The 20,686-nt window shown below is 42.6% G+C and overlaps 1 protein-coding gene across 3 annotated transcripts in view; it reads right to left on the bottom strand.

The window, feature by feature from the left end:
• Stacl (SH3 and cysteine-rich domain-containing protein) overlaps positions 1-14,289 on the bottom strand; it is a 70,590-nt gene extending 56,301 nt beyond the window's left edge. For all 3 annotated transcript variants that reach the window (XM_076828064.1, XM_076828066.1, XM_076828065.1), the window contains exon 1: positions 14,018-14,289. The gene's annotated coding sequence lies outside the window, so the exon portion shown is untranslated. The remainder of the gene's footprint in view (positions 1-14,017) is intronic.
• Between the last annotated feature and the right edge of the window lie 6,397 nt (positions 14,290-20,686).

Here is a 20,686-nt window from a genome sequence, read left to right as displayed (position 1 = left end):
ACGCGCACCATCCAAGACTTTCTTCTACCCCCTCGGGAAAAGGAATTACGGGCACTTTCCTCGCCTTCGGCGAACAGTTTCGGGGAACGAAGTTGAGGGGCTTTTCATTTTATGAAAGGTGCTGGACGTCGCTGGAACTTCGGCACACTTTTGGCTGGCCTCACCGGCTATTTTGAAATTAGAATTTTGGAAATCTACTTTTGGGGGTTGAGCAACATTTTGAGATAAGTGTCGATGGTTAAATAATAATTTTATGCTTTTCAAACTTTCCATCATGTAATGTATTATAGATTTTTTTAATGATTCATTAATATCTAGGGAACTTAATATTCCTATGTGCGTTGAGCAGTGTCAGGGGATTGCCCGGTGTGAACCAGTGGTGCCAATATGACATATTTGCTTTCCAAGTTACTCATTTTTTTAACTATACTTTGACCACCATATGTTCTGAATAAAATCCGAAGAATTAGAGCTGAACAACCAATAATGCTAAAAAAACACATTTATCTTTGAATAACAGGCATGTTTGTAGGTTATGAAGCTTGACTATCCTTTGAATACATATCAACTATATTCTACGAGCTACATAAAGTAAGATACCACGAATGCAAGGACGGATTTTTCCCAAACGGATGAATTTTTCCCAACTCTGTGAACAGTTCTCGGATTTTGCTTCCACTTTGATGTCGATAGAGGTAACTAGGTCACCCATCGAGTCATGCGAACAATTTTTCCATTTTTCCTGTACAAAGCGACCTACACACGCATGCACAAGTTCGTATCGACGACTTTTTCTAAATTTCCAGCGATTCGTGCCACTCCCTCGTTTTCATAAACACGTCCCTTTCTAGGGGTTGGCGTTTCCCATTAATTGCTAACTGGTTCAACATGCTATGCTCTTTTCCTAAATTAATTATTGCTACCCTGCACAATTCCTCCCTTGATTCTCTACTTTACTACTGAATTAAAATCAGAACAACAAGTCGCTGATGAAATTGGATATGTGTATGGAACATAACCTAAAAACAATTCCAGTATTTCAAATAACAGAATGTAATGCAATGATAAATTACACACCGAAGCCACAGGAATGTATAATAAACAAGAACGACAAACGGAGCTTTCCAAAACGTGTTTCCTTTTCAAAAATACCACCGCAAAAGCACCATTATTCACCTTGCTCGGTAATTAAATAGTCATAATAATTCTACAGACTCTGCTATATAAAATCACGCTACACTTTTGCGTTCCACTCCACGCGAGTGGCTCTATTCAATAGCGTTCACGTTGCTCCTTCAAAAAGCCCGCTCTTTTCAACCGACATAACCTAATTCATTAGTCAGCGGCGGCGGGCGGGGGAGGCCGTGGGCGAGAGGCATTTTAAAAAGGCGCCTCGAAAAGTTCGGAAATCGCGTTACAATATCGGATTAAAAAGCTCGCGGGGCGCCATTCCATTCTACGACCAAATAATTGGAGCACTCGCTCAATTATCTGGCTCTTCGACCTGCCCCAACCCCCTCTCGCCCCCCTCCTACTCCCAGCAGGATTCCAGCTGGTGCTCCAAGGAATCCCCGACACGACTTTTTCGAAATAGAAAGGCAACCGTGTGTCCTAGATGCGTTCTCCTGCCATCGATGAGTTTTCCTGACAACTGCAATTATTTTCATTACGAGCAGCGGTAATTCCCCGGTTAGCCACTCTCTCACGCACACAGTTTTACAATTTTTCCCCTCCCTTTTGTTTATTTCTCCTCCTTTTTGGTGTTGAAATAATTGGGAATGGATAAATTTCTGTGGTGGGAACTGGGCTTAATGTATTAATCTTCAGTTTTTCTGTATTTTTTTTTTACAAATTTCTTAAATTTTTGTTTCCGCATGTTTTTTGTTGAGTTTTCTGGAACGTTGTGTAGCAAATATTTACGTGACCACTTGTATAACGTGTCAAGTATATTCATCGGGCTAGAGGCGCCACGTGTCGTTGCATAATTCTACCACAACTCCAAGCGCAATTACAACTAGAAAGGATGAAGACAGTAACCGCTCAACCTCGATAATGAACCTGCTGGAACTGCCTTTATGAATTGATCGCAGGTCTGATACGTGATATGCGGGGTATAATTAATTTCACGCGAGCGCCATTAGGCTCCGCCGTCGTTAAGCTTCACCCCCACTTTTGAAAGTGATTTTCTATTCAATTTCGGACGGAGTCGACTCTTGCCCGACATTAATTTTTTAGGGTTATGTCGATAGAGGTATGAGAAGAAATTAATTTTTTTTTCTAAAAGTGGGAGTTAGGTGATTAATTGTTTCAAGCTTTACTATTAAGCCACGTTCCCACGTGTGAAACGTGAAACAGAAATTAGGGTAACCCCCCACGTGGAAAAGTGGCTTTATGGTATTCAAACTTTGTTTAATTATAGTAAGTAGTAATTTTTAGTAAAGTTAATTAAATAAAACAGTCTTTTCCCTAAATAACTCCCACCGCCCCATAAATATTCTAAAATATAATTCGACGGAAGATATAAATTGCATATCAAAATTATTTTGCAATCTTTCCTGCGCCTCTACGACCACTCTCAAACTTCCCTCAGCTTATAATAAAAAGACGACGAGCTGAAATCATAACTCCCGAAGGAATAAACAATTAAATCCTGGAACTGCCTTCTCTCATCTCAATGGTTTCGCAATTTAATCGGGAGACAAGCAAAACAAATCGCTGGGAAGTTCTCCAGCCGGAAAACTAGTTTTCGGCTGTTCCAGGGAACACGGTTGAAGCATGGAAAAAAAAAGAAATAGATTGGATCCCCGCCATATTTGCGTATAACCAGGGAAACCTCTAACAGACTGAACTCACGGGAATAGAGAGATTTAATTCTCGTCGAGTCTGGTCGGTTGTAGGTTAGGTCTGCATTATACCTTGCTAATTTCCACTGAATTTCAATATACATTTTTACTCCCTTTACCTCTACCAAACTGATTTCAACTCACATCAACTTGTCCAATTTATGTTTAATTAAACAATTTTGTACTTCGCTTATTAAGTGACCGTGCAGCATTAATATTTTGTAAATTCTGGCGACTGGCTGGCGGTAGCAGTTTCAAGCTAGAAAGTTATAGCGTGTGTCGGGTGGAAATTACGAATGCTAGTTGCCCAGGCAACAGCAGTCGATAATTTTATGAAAGTTGAAAATAAACGAAGGTAAACATATTATCGAAAATTGCGTTCGACGTGCAGTTACCGATTCACTCGCGGAACAAGGCTGTTTCATCCCCCATCCCCTACAATTACCTGAAAATCCTGGAAAATTCGTTGCGTCGGTCCAATGACACGCGATTGCCACTAAATAGGAATTTGTTGAATTTAGAACATCCAATAGTTCGTCACAGCACACCAGAGGGCCAGAAAATTCCCCCAAATACCAAATTGTTCCTTTTCTGGAACAATTTTTTTCCGTCGTTGGTAAATTATCTAAAGTTCCATATCTAGTTTTAAGTCGAACAATATTCACTCTGCAATTAACAAAAACACACCAGCTACTTTTGTTGTTCGAAACAATTTTCCAATTCAAGAGGATTCGTGTTAACAAGATTGCAGATGGTAATGGAATTCTTAATGTTATTTAAAAAATGTATAAGAAGATGGAAGGGTGATGAGGCTGTTGGGGGATCATAGTTAATTTTACGCTGTCAGTCGGCCCTGTAATGGCGACCTTCGCCGCCTCGTTGCCGCGTGTAATGCCAACCTATCCGTGCCAAAAGTGACTCGAAGGATAGGATTCCTTCGCGTTGATCGGCGAGGCGAGAACGTCGACCGTGCTTCCTCGATCAGTCGATGAAAAACGAGTCCTTTGAATGAGTTATACCGCTTTCACTATAATCACGCGAAACTAGCATAAAAAGATACTAAGTTGGCAGCCATTCCAACGCATTGAAATTGGTAGTACTTGAATCAGTTAATTATTAAAATTGGTACCACTTGAATTACCCAACGATGCAAATTAGCACTGCTTGAAATAGTTAACTATTAGAATTAATATTACTTAAATTAGTCAGCTAGAGAAATTACTACTTCCTAAATTAATTACCTAGCGAAATTACTAATTCCTAACTTAATCACCTAATTCCCCAAATAAACTCTAATCCATAACCTTTCAACCGAAGTATATTTTGATCTTAATCAGAATCAACAATCCCAACTTCCACACCCATTAAACATATCAAAGTATGTTACGTACAGGGTGGATACGTAGTCGAGTGACTGTACATTGGCTGAATAGAGACGAGCGCTCGAAATTTGAGGCTGTGGATGGTGTAACGAGGTTGTAGGCCCGCAAATAGAGACAGAAAGGACTGGGCAGAATAAGAGGATTGGTGATTGTTTCCGGCTCGTAGCCACGCAAATTTGTTTAGAGTCTGGGGGGGCAAAAGTTTCGCTGATCAAATTGGAGCGGGCGTGTAGCGCCGCCGGAAAATCGGCGAAAAATCGCGTTTCGAGAGGGGCGAGCTCGCCGGACAGCCCTGACAGTGGAAGCGAATTTAATGCCCACTGCCGGGGGATTATTTTTCTTTGCTATTTTTATATGCCTCCGAGCGAGTCTCTGCGCCCGATCGGTACCGTTGCGTAAAAGGTTCGACATTATAAATAATGAACCACGAAATCAATAAAAGCGCCGATCGAATCGAAGAATTCGCGGTACCCCTTTACACGTTGCACCGCAAACTTGCCGGCGAACTTGGCAGAAAACGGTGGACAATGGGGACGTTAATAGAACGTCGAATTCTTCAGGGGATTTCCATCTCTTCCGTGTCACACCACTCCATTATCGGTGTCCCGGGATTCAGGCAACTTTTCTTTTGGCGAGACGTTGCGGAGGAATCGATACTTCTTTCCGTGGACCTCCGAGGACTTTAAACTAAATAGTTTCTTGATGAGGTGGAATAAGGGGAAGGAAGGCTGAATTAAACGTCGCTCAGCTATGGTCCTTTCAAAGATCGTTCGTCTTCAACTTCGTTGCACCCCAGGCGATGTCCCTTTTCTTCTTCAAACTCGATTATGTCCCAGCATGGTCGCCCCGGTTAAAAATCGTCGCTTTTCGCTCGCAGCTCCTGTGACATTTATTGAAATCGCTTTATCCTAGTGGAAAGTCTAATTGCAACTCGAATCTGGCGCCAGGATGTCGTCGGGGAACCACAGACTCCGTGGAGCCTGAGAGCTGCACCCATACTGCACACACACACACACAGGGCATCTCAAAATAACTGATGGACTTATTTGTGTAGTCAGAGAAATCGATATTGACGAAACTTGTACCCTTTAAAGTTTGCAATATAAACTTCGCTTCTTCACTAATTTGCTCACAATTCGCATCTGCGAACAGAACAGGCAGATAGAGGGGGGGATAAGGGACATGTTCGCAGAAGTTTTCTCATATCGAGACATAACCTCTTTCCTCGTTTCCGCGGAGAAAATAAATTAAAGAGAACGACGGAGAATCGACAGTGATAACTTCGAAGCTTATTACTGGGCTTGAAGAATGCCAATTGCTTGCCACTTCTTTTTTAATCTTCTTCGTTCGTGGGAGTGACTAAAGAGGTTACGTCACGAAGTAAGAAAACTTCTGTAAATGTATCCCTTAGTTCCCCTTTTGTCCGCCTGTTTTGGTCCCAGAGGCAAATGTTTTATGAGCGAAAGCACAAAGCCTTGTTCCTTTTTGGTGTGGGGGAGGGCAATAAAGCATTGAAACTTGTGAGGAACATAAAAGTCGAGAGAGGCAAGATTTTCTGAAGAGAAGCCGTTTCCGTGAATGAAAGTGGCGGGAAACCTTCTTCTTCTCCCGTGAATTATAACCTTTGTCCCTTAAGAACGCGACACAACGGGGATGCTGTGCGAAAAAAAACTACGTTTTGGGGGATGCTCGCTCAAAGTTTGCCCTTATGTTCTTCGAAATGAGATGCTGGAAACTTGGGAGAAACTTGGATCCCAGATGGTGAAAATCTGGCGCAGAATTTGTTACTCGAAACCTACGAAATTATTTTTTTAAACCCAAAACGTCAGAAATTGTAATTAAAAAAAAATAGGTTGCTCTACTTTGTGGCTCGGCCCGTATCTTTTTAAAGTATCTTCTACTTTCACGGAGGAACGCCGCACTTCTGTTTGCCATGCAAATAGCATCCTGCTCCCGATTTAAAGGGCTATTAACCGGTCTATCGCGAACTTCAGAGGGACACAAGGTTCGCAGTTATTATCGTGGAGTTTCCGTTCTCAAAGGGCCAGTAGGGAGGTTAGAAGTCAGTGGTCGTGGCTCCACGCGAGGCGTCCACTCTATAAATTGCAATATTTTCGGAAGTATGTACTTTAGGAAATTGCTGTCACTTCGGAGGATTAAATGCTGTGCCTTTGTAAGATCTCCTGCAAGAAATATTGGACAAAACTGCATACTTTTCACGTGGAAACTCAGCTACTTAAAACACCCATAACAATGCACGCAAAGAAATATCCTAACCTTTCGGAATGTCCCCAAAACGAAAATTAAACCCAGTACCATAACTCGCACTGCAATGGTCGAGTTACAACAGGTAATACAACCCCAGCGGTATTCGAAGAAATTACAAGACCGAACATTTACCATTCGCCAACAAATTTGACGCTTTATTAACCTCGTTAGTCCAGGTGTCAGAGTGAAACATTGCACAGCAGGGGAGCTGTGTGTGCTCTAGGAGTGGGAGGCGCGAAAGCATCGTGAAATTGCCGAGTTAGTTCGAACCTCGAAGTTTTCCGGGCTGACGAGGCCGAAAAGCCTGAGCTCCGAGGCGTCGCTGTTCCCATTTCCCTTTGCAATGCTAATTTCGACCAATTTGCAAGTACAACGAACGCGATTCGCTGGAACGGATCGGTCGTTTCTTTAGTTCCCTCTTTGCCACGGGCTGTCCCAGAGAAGTCCACTAATTCTTCCGGCGACGCTGATTCCCCCAGGGTTCCTTTCGCCACCGTTTAGCGGCGCTCGATCGAGGAGCGCTGAGCATGGACTGAAACTTCGCGACGAAGTTTCTACCGACCCCTCCTTTCGAACAGAATTATCGATTTCCAACGTGAAACTTAACTCCTGCCAATTCTTTTTCTGTATGTGTTTCAGTAAACTTTCATTCATTAAAACACTGTTGTTTTACCAGCAAGTTGATCGCCATTATCTGATGTTATTTATGGACGGGCTCGTTATAAATTCTGCTGCATTTTCAGTGGAATTTAATTTCTGCGCCAGAAATCGAAATTCGTTGGATGAGGAAGTACTTAATTTTACGGAAAGCTTCTGATCCATGGCTCATGCCTTACGTACGTATTCTTTCTAAACTTAGTTCGCGCGGACGGCCGCTTGGGAGCGCCACCGTATAGAATGTTTGGGTCGTGCGACTTGCCAACGTTCAATGCCAATTTTCCATGAAACTAATCGTCGTGTGAGAAAAACTTGTCCCACAGTTTTTCTGTATTTTACAATTCCAAACCAGTCTGCTTGATCGTTTTGCCAAGAATTCGAAAGTCTCGCCAAAGAAACGGCCTTTTTCATTCTCTTTCCCACTGATATTATGATTTGTGTGCTCTAATTGTTTCGAATCACTGTTTTGTTTCGTTCCGCGATAAATTTCCAACCTCTCGGTCGGTGTACGGAAAAATTTGAGAAACAACCTGCACCGAATGCCAGAACGCCTCGAATTTGGAACGGAGTCAGAAGAAGCGCGAAAAGGTCGCGGCTGCATTTCGGTTTCGCGTCCAACGTTCCGTAATATCGTTGCAAGCTTATTCACCTCGCTTTTAATTTATCGACGTATTTACAGGATTCGCCTTTTGCGCGCGTGTACACGCGCTGCCATTGTGTTTGCACACGCTCCTAGATTTATTAATAACGGTTATCGCGGCGAATGCAACTGAAAATTGAACGAAAAAAAAAATAATAAATCGCAGCAATTTCGCATCATTCTAAAAATATTTATTCTCGGTCGTTGTCGGCTACAAATTTTTTTTTAACGCCAACCAATCTACGAACCAATTTCCCTCGCGATTTCACAAACCCGCGATTTATTAAATGTGAGAATATGTAAAAAAAAAAAGAAAAAATCCATCGACGTATTGAAATTTTTGCATTCTCTCGGGAAAAATGCTGTTTCTGTATCGCGCTGATTGCCACGCGCGCAGGTTGGTATTAGAAATTCTTGGGATTTTATTTCCGTGACAGAGGGCGAGGGGATTTACAAAGTTTTACACGCTTTAATGATTCCCGTTCGAAATTATCGGAAAATCGGGAATATAGGTTGCGATAAGAGCCTGTACACATCCGACGCATACACTCACCTAAATAATTTCGCATGGGGTTAATGAACATTTTTTTAATTAGGAAAATATTACGCTTAATGAGTCCCCGCATTTATTTGTCGCGTGTTTTTCGTAGCGTTTTTAATGTTAATCAATGTGGACTCTCTTTCCAAGTACAAATGAGAGTATTATTACGATTATAAAAAATAGAACCACTAATAACACTATTCCATCAAACGTGAAAATACACGAGACATGGGAACGACGGAACGGAAGCCATTTTATTGTCGCGTGCCCGTCGACAGTTAAGTGGCAAATCATGGCTTATCAAATTTCACCTGGGAGATTAATTCGCATCTGGATTAGTTTTTAATTACCTGCGTTGGCCCCAGTGGCGTCCGTGATTTATTAAGGACGCAGGTTCAAGGACATCAAACTAATTTATTGTCAGCAAATGACGTGCGATACGCTAATGATTTACTAACGTGTCCGGTCGGGGTGGTATCTGAGTGAGTGGTACACTAATATACTGGTAAATTAAAGTACCAGAACATTCAAATGGTCTTCGTCATAAAAACGGCCATCACCACATTTATCATTATAATAATCATACCATGAAACTGCTTCAGAATTTCGTGCTACAAATTTAGGATATTGTAGAGCTCGATAAAATACACATTTTCTCTTAATACCATTTTGTCATAGAACGTCATATGACGAAGTTACAGGCCTTTCAAAATGACGAGGGCGACTCCATGTTCAAAGGGTTGCCATTTTGTTGTAAGACGCGCTATGCCAAAATGGTGCTAAGAAAAAATGTTCATTTTATCGTCCTCTATAAGACTCCAAAGTCTCAGCACACTATCTCTAATACATCGTAATATACCCCGGTTTGTTCCATTTAGCAATCTGCTTTGCAGGCAACATTTGGCCCAATTTAATCTTGCCGGCGAATAATTTACCAAACACTTATCATTCCGATAATGGCGTACACACTTTTCCATCCGAGGAAAGCTAATTTGGCGAATTGTGCCGACGCGTGTTTGCACGACAAACGGGGCACGGAAGCTTGCGGGTCACGAGACTCAGTTTAAATCTAAGTATTTCGAACTGCAATAACTTGGTCGTAGCTCGTCGTAAAAATACGACCGTAGAGCGGATCTTTCATCCTGAGTATGATAACGGGAGATACGAGGGACTCGCGCACGCGCAGGCAACGTGCAAGAGGGCAACATATGCTCCCTTATTAATTTCCCTCCTGCGCTCAGACCGCGCACACATTTCAGGATTATTTGGGGCTGAAATATGTCGGAGTAACGCCAAATTATAAGGCGCAACAAGGAAAATTGATCGGAATTATTTTTAACAATTTTGTGACGACTGATAGCGGAATTTTTGTATTTATTTTATTTACGGGACGAGCCCATTAATTTATTAACAATACACTCGAAACAAGATTTATTCCAGTGATTTTTCATTCAACATTCCTTTCTTTGGTGAATTTCAAAATTTACGTTTGGGGAACAGCATTTCCAGCCAACGATTTAAACTGTTTGATACTGAATCATTGTGTCTGAAGACGTGTATGGAGGTCTAACTGTCGGGGCGTGAAAAATTTACGGAGCTCCCGACGATTTAATGTTCGCCGATGTTTACGAAACATTCGTTCTCGTATCGCGAGCTTGTGTTTGGTCTTGAATAATTTAGGGAAACGGCTGAATTGACGGAGCGCGAAGATGTATCGAAGAAATCTACCAATGGAAACACTGACGTCATTCATTGTTAAAAGACGATATTCTCGAACCTTCGGGCCAAAGATTCAAGGCTCTACAGGGCGGAGGTTTGGAGTCTGGATAAAACTAACCAGTGGATATAAATCTCCATTAAAAAACGCGTCGAAAATTTCGAATGACATTTTTCCACCCGAGGCTTCGTTTTCGAGATAATCGGCTCGAAAACTCCTTGCTCGAGCGCAGCTATTTTAACAGACGCTTTATACTACGACTTTGAACTGAATTTTCTCAAAATCAGGGGGTCGTACGAAAAAAATTTATTCTACATTTTCTGTGTATTTTTGAACGGCGAATCGATTCCACTACATTTGCACTTGATTAAACCAATTGCGGAATAGATATCGAAGCTTTTACAAAAAAACATGGTCCCTAAATCATACGTTCATCGCAAATTCAGTACGTGACTATGTTTCTATCATATCGGCAACGATCGCACCAATTCAAGGTTGCGTGGGTGGTCTTTTTGCTCTCTACTTTTGTTCAGCCACTTTCCCAGGCACTCAACACCGCAATCGTAAAGTTGGAGCGCTTCGTGGCGAGGAACGGGGGAAGCCAATCCGGGTCCGAAAAAGCTGTGGCCGCGGGGCGAGGCAGAGACGGAACCAGGAACAAACGGAACACGGGAAAGCTATTCAAGAGGGTGCAATGTTCGGATGACCGTTCCGAGGGGCGAGGAAATGGAATCCAACACCCCCAGAGAACCACTCTTTCCTGCGATTCCCTTTTTCCCTCGAAATGGTGTTTACAGCGGAACGAAACTAGTCTCACCTTCGAGGAGGAACCCACCCCCGACCTATCGCCTTCGAATTCTCGCGAGGGGGCTCGAAACGAGATCGAAACGGCGGTACAAGCGTGTCGACCGTGGAAAATATTACAGTCGGGCATGGATGGACCTCTTTACCGTCTAGGGCTGCAGGTATGATCGAATTTTATACAGGTGCCTCCACAAAGGGTGGTCCGAAGCTTTAGGGGTAGGTACGTAGTAATTGTTGAAAATAAAAACGAGTGTAGAATTTATTATCACTGAGTTCCCAGAGTAGATTTATCACTAATGTTTCTCATCGCCCGAAATAAAATTTATTTTGCTCCCACCCTCTCAGCCTATTTCATAATTTATAGAACTGAAAATGGAGAATGTAGATTCTCTTCTAAATCATACTTCAGTTGCCAAATATATGAATTCTGTGGAGTTAAGATTATTTATGGAGTTGCAATATTCTATCCTGGGGGGTTGGTTCATCCCCTATGATTAAGGTGGGGTGTGAATTTAAGAATAAGTGTCTGTTGGATTTTCGTGCTCGGTAATATATTTGAAGGAGGGGTAAAAATATTGGATGATGTCCGTTGGTAGACAAATAGACTGTGAGTGGTTATTTGTCAGGCGTTTGTCTGGTGCTACAAGTTAGCAGCCTATCCACTTATTTCGAGGTTTGACGAGAGAAAGATCGAAGGAAGCCTCGAATTTCGCTAGACAGCTGTAACTGGCAACGTTAAATATTCCGTGTGAGCCTCTAAATAAGTGTCCCTATAAATAGGGCCGGGTCTATTAGCGGAAGATGTAGAGGCCGAGCCGCGTCTCTCGAAGGGAAGCGAAGTTCGTGTAACGTATAGGGAAAGGAGAGGATAAGGGAGTGATGATGGTGACGAGAAAGAAGGAAAAAGTGTATTCTACGTAATTTAGGACTGTGGAGATAGGTGGAGTAGCTTATTTCGGTTTGGGGTAGGGTTTCTGTTGAAACGTTTCATAGGTAAATGTTGGTCTTCTAGATATGCGTGGAAGCACAGTGGGTTTGTTGGAATTTGGTAGTGTAGATGAATAGAATTTGGAGTAGGTTAGTGGGTATCACCTGGGTAAGTCTTTGGGTACATTGATTCGCAGAATTGCAGTTGGATTTGGGTATTTGATTGAAGTTGTATCGAATTATGGGAAGATTAGAATGGAATTTCAGTGGAAATTGAGTTGGGACTTGAATGGAGTCAAAGTTGAGTAGATTTTAAGGGAAAGTTGAGTTAGAATTGAGTAGAAGTAGGGTGAAAGTTGAGTGAAGCTTCGGTACTACTTGAGTGAAAATTTAATAAATGGAATTTGATTGGAACTTGAATAGAATTTAAGTGGAACTTGAGTGGAATTTGAATGAAACTTGAGTAGAACTTGAGTGGTTCTGGAATCTATTTTCGAGTGAAACTTGAATAGAAGTTGAGTAACACTTGAGAAGATTTAAGTAGAAACGGAGTGCAACTTGAGTATAATTTCAGTGGAACTTGAGTGGAATTCGACTAGAACTTGAGTAGAACTTGAATAGAAATTGAGTAACACTTCAGAAGATTTAAGTAGAAATGGAATGCAACTTGAGTATAATTTCAGTGGAACTTGAGTGGAATTTGACTAGAACTTGAGTAGAACTTGAATAGAAATTGAGTAACACTTGAGAAGATTTAAGTAGAAATGGAGTGCAACTTGAGTATAATTTCAGTGGAACTTGAGTGGAATTTGACTAGAACTTGAGTAGTACTTGAATAGCAATTAAGTGGAATTTCAATAAAATTTTAGTGGAGCTTGAATCAAACTTAACTCTAATTTCTACAAAACTTTCAATACAAATGCAAACAGAACTTAACCACACCCTCTACCACTCTTTAACATACTTTACCCACAATTTTATCAATCTCCCAACTAAATCCTCCATTAACTTAAACAACCAACCACCCACGACCACTCATCCCCCAAAACCAACAACCCCAAAACATACGTCCATCATTCCCACAAAATTTGATCACCTCCTCAAAATATACTCAGAAGTTACTCCAGCTTCCTAGTCCAACAAGAAAATCCCTTCTCCCTTAACTTCCAAACCAACCCCAACATCTTAATGAGAAATCCACCCATCCCATCCCGATACCGACATATCTAGTATCTATCCCTTCCTCAAACAAATGCTGCTCAAAGCGTCCCCCGGCAGATCCACCCACACCATCCCTCTAAACGCTTGTCGGTCTTCTCGACCGTTCCACTTGGAAATATTAATTTATACGAGACGGAAGCCCGACCGGGCACCAATTATCATGTAGATTAGACGCGCCCGGCCACGATCTAATCCACCTACGCCGGTTGATTCGATGGAGCGGCGTCTTTCTTATCAGCTAGCAACTCTGCGCAATAATTGGACGCCGCGGCACAAAGGCAGCGGAATTAAAACAGACTAGGCGGAAGCGCGGAGATCTCCGTTCCGCTTGGCACAGCCCGAGAATATGAGATCAGAGGCTGACGGGGCAGGGGGCGGGGGGGATGTTTCAATTTGAATTCGAAGGTGGAAAAAGGTGGCCACGATCGATTCCACCTGGTTAAAGGGTTGCTTACTTGCGTCCCAGGAAGGGAAAAAAAATTAATTGGACCTCTCCGTATTATGAACCACTCGGAGCAGGGTTTTAATTGAAAATGTAATTGACATTTTCTGTTAGCCAATGCCGTTACAAGGGGATGAAAAATAGTAAAATATTATTATGTGCTGGTCGCTTCGGCTCTGCAAAGGAATTAAAGGTACCGAGTAAAAATAAGAAAATGAAGAATATGGGGGTAGGATTAATTGGAAAGAAAAATGTTTCTCTTCAAGGGGAATATTTTTTGCTTACTAACTATTTTATCTCTTTAACATTCTGTGACATTTCTCGAGTCGTATCACCGATATAAACAAAGTACCTTACACTCCACCCTCGGTATGCAATTTCACATGTACCAACCGAATAATTAAAAATAAATAAATAATCTCAACCGACCCAAAAAACCCACCCCTTTCAAAGCTTCCAAAAAGCAAGAAAATCTACACTCTGGATCGCCCTTATTTCGCAAGAAAATTCGTAAAAACACGTATGTGCGAAGGCTTTTCAAACTACCCGCCACGTGAATCGAACAATCTACTCACTGGGATCTAGGGAAGAGTCATCGATCCAGCCCCGATGGATCCTCTCGCAGCCTCAGACGCCGGGAACAAGGAGAGAAGCCGGTCCGTAAGCACGTTTCACGGGGGCGAACCGATTGCTCGCGCGGAGGATGTCCATTTTCTGCGACGCACACGCACTCACACGAGGTAAACGGACGAGCACGCGCGACCGGGAACCGGAAACTGAGAGACACCGTGCATGTCCTCGCGCCACGAAGGCCCGCGCACCACTGGCCGATTCCCCTGTCGCGTCGTCGGCACGCGTTGCCTCGGGGAAACTCGCGCCGGGGGAGGGGGGGGGGCGGAAAATCGGCCGGGGGAGGGGACGGTTATTTTCACGAGACTGGTGCCCGCGAAACGAGTCGGGGGATGGTGGGTAGAGGGGAAAAAGATTCTAGGACCGCCGTTTCCCGTGGCTGCGAAGAATATTCACGAACGACAGCGCGGGAAACGTCGCTCCGGTGGCTATATTCGCGGCGACGTAACGCGCATGCGCGGGCTGCGCCACGCCATGGCGCACGGTCAGCTGCGACTTAAACCGGGAGTTGGCGAGATTTTAAGAGCCGCGAAGGTGTAATTAGGCTTGTGGATGAACTTAGGAAAATTGAATGTTTTGCGGGGTTTGCGAGGCGTTTGGGTTTTATTTCGAATTTTATTTTTATGGGAGAAAAAGTGGAGGGAGATTTGTAGGTTAAGTTGGGGATTTCTTTTGGCGGGAGTTGTTGATATATTTAAGTGTAATTTCTATGTTTTTAATGTATGGTTCGTGGGATTTAGAGGGAATTACTTTGCAATTTGGATGTGTATACTAAGTGGTGTATATAGAGGGTGGTTCAGTTAAATATGGCCAACTAAGTATCTCTTGTGATGGTGTGAAAAATATTTTATATGTAATTTGAATGATATCAACGGACCAATATGCTGAAAGAATTTTTTTTTTAAGGTTCTCGCTTGTCGCGACTTTGCCAAAGACCCCGATTTCGATAGACATAAATTTCACGTTCATTTCAAGGTTATGTCATTATAGGTATATATCTGAACGTATTTTAACATTAGCTACACTTTGCAATAGAAAGAAATATGCACTTATGTGAAAAACATGGATGACCTTGAAAGCTCAGAAGAAAATGACCTTGAAAAAAATTCTTGCGGCATATTGGTCCCTTGATGCCATTCAAATTGCATATAAAATATTTTTTGCACCATCCCAATTGGAAGAGATATTTAAGTGGTCCTATTTACATGGACCACCCTGTATGTAATTCAGAATCGTCAATTTTCTATAGTTTTTAAACGATTTCGAGGAGAACCTGTATACCAATTACATTTCAGGATTTTTAAAATTTCACTCGCCCACCTCCCCCGAATACTTAAAATAATTCCGTTCAATAGATGGTTAAACGAGACACTATTTTCGAGTCCTCCGTTTCATCCCCCCGGCCAGTAAATTCGTACTCTTACGCGCGCGCACAGGTGTCCATTGGGAAGATCGAAATTTCGCGACCAGGCCCATGGCGCGATGAATATTAATGAACTTCAGCGCGGAAAAAGTGTACCGAGGAACGACGAGCCGGAGGGGAGCCGGAACAAAAGCGGCAGAACAACCCTTCGCGAGAGAAAGGGGGTTGCACGGTTGCTGTCGTGCAGTTTTCCTCGCGATACACTTTCGTTGCAGACCGTACTCGACCCCGGCGAAGAGTGGTGAACCTTCGTGTAACCCTGACGCGAGGGAAGGGATCTCGGTTACCAACCCTCGATTTCACCCTTTCTCCCCGTCTTTTCCCCCGCCATTCACCCCGCGAGACCCAAAGAAATCGAGCAACGTCGAATGGCGAATGGGAAAAGGAAACGGGAGCGAGCTCGTTTCCACGAACTCTCCGCCCGCGAAGCCTCGCGGTGGCTGCTTTTTATCTTGTGAAATTCTGATGAAACCTTCTCGGTAATACAGCCCGATCCCTCGTCATATCTCGGCGCATAAAGGGGAGAAATCTGGGCCACAAAAGAAGGGGAAACGTTGGATTTAATTTCACGCGAGTTCGCGCTCCGGACCAAGGTGACGGGGGCTACCGAACCAATGTGCCGGGGCACATTTCTTGCGTTTTCTCGAAAACAAAGGCCTGTACGCTGTATGTTTATATAACATTTTCTTCTCGTTTTTTGCTCTACTTTCAGCCACCAAAATGCTGACTCACAATTATGAGTCACTGTGTAGGTTTTGAAGGTGTAAGTGTGGAACGAGTTTGTATTTCTCGGCACCATGCTTCCAGATTTCTAAGATCTTTACAAACCTCTCGTTTCTTCAACATTGTGACGAATTTGTTGCATTAGGTTTTTATTTTTAACAGTTATTTTACAATAACTGTTGGATATTATTCTTGTTGACTGAAAATGGTACTTTTTTTGCATATGTTGGTCAGTAGAGTGATGGAATAAGTTATCACAGTTTTTGGGGCACACGTCGATCAGCCTATTGTTGGCAAAGAACCCGAAGCTTGTCTGGTTGCATTTTCCGAGTTCGACTGGCTACAAGAAGTCGATAACTGTCGATTTAGGGGCGCCTAATAAATATCGACACATACGACAAAATCCTTTTTCTTTACTGGCAACCGCGGTCCTCCTTCCACTTCCTCGTCAACCTGTCTTTCCCTATTTCTAGACGCATCGAATCGTGTTCTTGTCAAAAAGCAATCCAACTAGATTGCAATACCATTTTAGGGCGCACGGAAGTGATAAAAATTAGGAAAATTTATCTTTAAATCTGCTGTCTATTAATTTCAAATGTATCGCAAATATCTCGTGCATGCCAAAATTTTCTTTTAATTAAAAATCAAATTTTAAATACCCTGAAAAATTGGGGAGGCATGGGAGCGGTGGGGGAAAAATTAAAAATCGATATTTTAGAAAGGAAAAGCAAATGGAGCCACTAGTTTTCTCCAGAACCCAAGCCTTTTGACTAGAGCTAAAAAAACACCCCTTCGAAATCATTTTGCTTTCATTTCCCCGGTTATAAGCCTCGAAATCCTATTTTCCAGTTAATAGAGAGGGGGGAGGCGAGACGTTTTCAAACAAACGACAAGGAAAAAGTGTAATAAGGTAGTCAGACAGGCCAAATGGGGTCAGAAAATGGCGGGAAGTGGGGGGGGAAGTCACGGTGGCGGGCGAATGAAAAATTTAGTGGGGACGGGACAAGGAAATAAGCGCTGCTGGCTGCTGGATGGATTAAAGACAGAGGCAGGGGGATGAAAAATGGGGGAGAGTCGTGTTGGTTGGTGAAATTGAGACGACACGAGGCAAAGAAGGGGAATAAGAACGTAGACAAATTTGATAAAGTGCAAGGACTTGCTGGCGACACTGTCATTTTTCAAAATTTAACGCCAATTCACCTTTAAAATTGCAGAACATATTTTTGGTGCCCTCCTGGAAATTTTCTGGACTCAGATAAATTATTCGAGAGGGTTCCAAGTGCAAAATGGAGGTTAACAAAATGGTAATTCAGTTTATTAAACTTGGGGCACACTTTGGAGGCTCCACAAAGGTTATATTCTCTGAATTTCATTTTCGAAATAATTTTTGCGTGATACTATATTCAAACTGAAATCCAATGGCTGTTTGGGTCGTTTCCCCCACCACTACTTCACGTTAGGTGCCATTTTACATGCCGCGGTGGTGGGGGCAGCCTCTGAGAGTCCTTGGGCAGCCAATTACTTTTGTTCTGACTATAAATCAGCAATATATTCTCGGAAATACGATTGAAGATTCATGTGGCTCGCTGTGTGGTAAGTTTCCACCACAAGTGACACTCGAATAATATTATTTTAACAAACTAAAGGAATAATCTATCTCAGAAAGATCACTGTTCCTTATCTAAACAATCATGCCTGACCAGTGGCGGACTAGCCATGGTAAAAACGTTAATGTGAATTCAAACGATTGCCCTTAACTGTATTTTTTCGAACGTAATAAAATTGTCAGACTGGGTGAATTCGACCCAAGCCAATTTCCAACCAGCTACTGTCTAAAAGCTGTCTGTTAAATTAAGTCGCAAAAATTCTGAGATAAAGTTTGAACACTGTAGAATATATGTTTAAACAGTAGTGCCATTTACAACGATGCCTCAAAGATATTTACCTCAAAGTCGAATTGTGGGTTATTTTGACCCAGTGTGGCAACCGAGGGTTAATAAATAGACTGCATAAAATATCTTCTTAAACTACCTGCTAATATGTAAAATGTTCATTGCAAGCAAACTGTTTAAAAATATCTGTTTCTTTAAAATTAAAAATAAAATATTTAAAAATTCAATTATCAAAAACTGTATTTGCATTTAGTGTCTACTGTATACTGCCAGTAACACGCACAACATATGCACACTGTAATTACAAAAAATATAAAAAAAATTAATTCTACATTTTTGCCACTTACGTATTTTTTGAAATTTTTCTTTCCCTCTTACAAAAGTTAAACGCTAGCCTTGTAGTCGTGGGTGAGCCCCCTTTGCCTCCTGGCAACCAATAACACCACACTCAGTCCGCCACTGTGCCCCACTAGTTCGAATAACAGAGGTTCCACTCTAATAAACTTTCCAAACTCCACCGAATCCTTCCAGAAACAATTCCACCCCCTGGTTCAACAAACGTCTTGACCCCGCTCATGATAGAGGCTCTCGTCCGAGCCAGCGTTCCGCAGGGAAGGGTGCCTAAATCGCAGCGGGACCAAGCGTCCAAAGCAGCCGAAGAGGAAAAAGAAGGCTCCCGGACTGGAATAAAAATATTAAACCCTGTCTTTTAATAGTCCCTCTAACCCAGTTCCCACTTCCCAACGCTTCACTCCCGCGGTCGCGCGATTTCTGAGCGAGTTCGTTAACGTCCCCTCGTTCAAAAACTAATCGCCCCGTTCCGATAAAGGTGGCTGATGAACGCCGCGGATCGATGCCACTCGAGATTGCCGGCGCGTCCGCAAACAAATGTTTCCTTCCCCTGCAGCGGCGGGGAGGATCCGCTGCCACATTCGAGGGGGGGGGGGGCGGGGGAAGCTCGCTTTAATCGCGAAACAATCGCGGATTAATCAGACGACGACGCAGCAAGGAGCCCTCCAGCTGCCTCGGGACCGATTCCCCATCGAAACTTCAACTTTCTTCGGTCGCCCGGCAATTGGAAAAGCGCGAGGAAAGGGGAGGGGGGGGAGGCTCGCGAGATTGCAGGGAGGAAGCAAGTTGTCTGGTAAATTGGAGGCTTGATGAGGTTCAAAAATGAAGTCCCCGGGATTGGAGTGGAAGATTGCTGAATTTAGTAAATGCGTTTGCAAGGGATGGGGGTGAAATTTGAAATACATTTCTCGGGGGGGTAAATGAAGCTGGCGGGCGCTTTGGGGAAGTGGGAAATTAGCGCGCGAAACTTGTGGGAGTTGGTAAATAGCGGACTCTTTGGGATCGGTAAGGGGGTAGGTAATTTTTGTACCGGGTGTCCCTGAATATTATCGCTGTACAGTCGAACCCTTAAATCGTGCTATGGACGAGATGAACCAGTGCCCCGCTGACACAGACGTGTTCGCTGTCTCCTTCGCTTCGTTCAGGAGCCAATTGCTTAGGAGACTGTTACCTCAGTAATTTAATTTAATTTAAATTAATTTAAGCACCTCTGGTGCTGTGATTAGGTCTTAGGGCTCAGACTGTTTTGTTTGTTTTTATTTATTTTACTTCGCTTTATTTTATTTTATTGTTTTACACTTTATTTTACGTTATTTTATGTTTTTGGTATATTCACTTTATCTTTGTGCTAATTTCCTCTATACTTTGTATCTGAAGGGTTCTCCCGTTAATTTAATAATGATAATAATAATAATTCCAGGTGGCTCGTCGAAAGAGGCGCGCCGAAAGTTGCGGGAATCGATAAGTCGGAAGTTTGTGAAAATTTCATGGCTGGGGTTGCACGAAAATTGGATGCCTGGGAATGGACAAGAAATGGCACACTTGGGACCGAAGCCTCTTGAATCTCCGAACGAGGAATTGAAAATATGGGATGTTAGTGTTGTCAGCTTTAGTTTTAGCGTTAGTGTTATTTACAGTTTAGTGGATCCAGGGTCTTCTAGCATTCGGTCCCACAGAGTGGGAAATGAATTTTTATGGAGGAGCTGGGAGAAACCACGGGAATTTCGTGTAATTTGTTTACCTGCATTATTCCCTATGTTGCGAGGGAATTTTTTTCAGCACGAGGAGCTACATCAAAGACGACGAGGAGACGCTAAAAGCCTTGGAACTGTAATGCACTTGCAGGGAGCACTCAACAGGGAGTGGCGGTGGTTTTGTTGTCGGAGTCTCGTGCTGAAAATATTTCGAGGCATTTGGCATAGACATACGCGCAATTCGCGGATTTATTTGCTTTAAAGTCACTTCGACCACCACTGCTTGTTGTAATTGTGGTTATTAAATTGGCAAGCCGCGTTAAAAATTATTATTTTTTATCCAAAAAGTGAAGTTTAGCGTTGGAAAATAAAATTGTTTAGAGGAAGCTTCGAACGATGTTTGCTTTAATTAAATTCTGTTGTAACGTTGAGTCATAATTTTTTTTAATGCGAAACAGTTTGTTTTATGTAGACGGTCGATTATTTCGAAGTGACGGCGAAAATAAGATTTTCAAATTTTATTTAGGAGTA

This window comes from Andrena cerasifolii, chromosome 15 (assembly GCF_050908995.1).
Source record: "Andrena cerasifolii isolate SP2316 chromosome 15, iyAndCera1_principal, whole genome shotgun sequence".
NCBI lineage: Eukaryota > Metazoa > Arthropoda > Insecta > Hymenoptera > Andrenidae > Andrena > Andrena cerasifolii.
The sequence above is the reverse complement of the archived record's forward strand: the minus strand, read 5'-3'. Positions and strand labels throughout refer to the sequence as shown.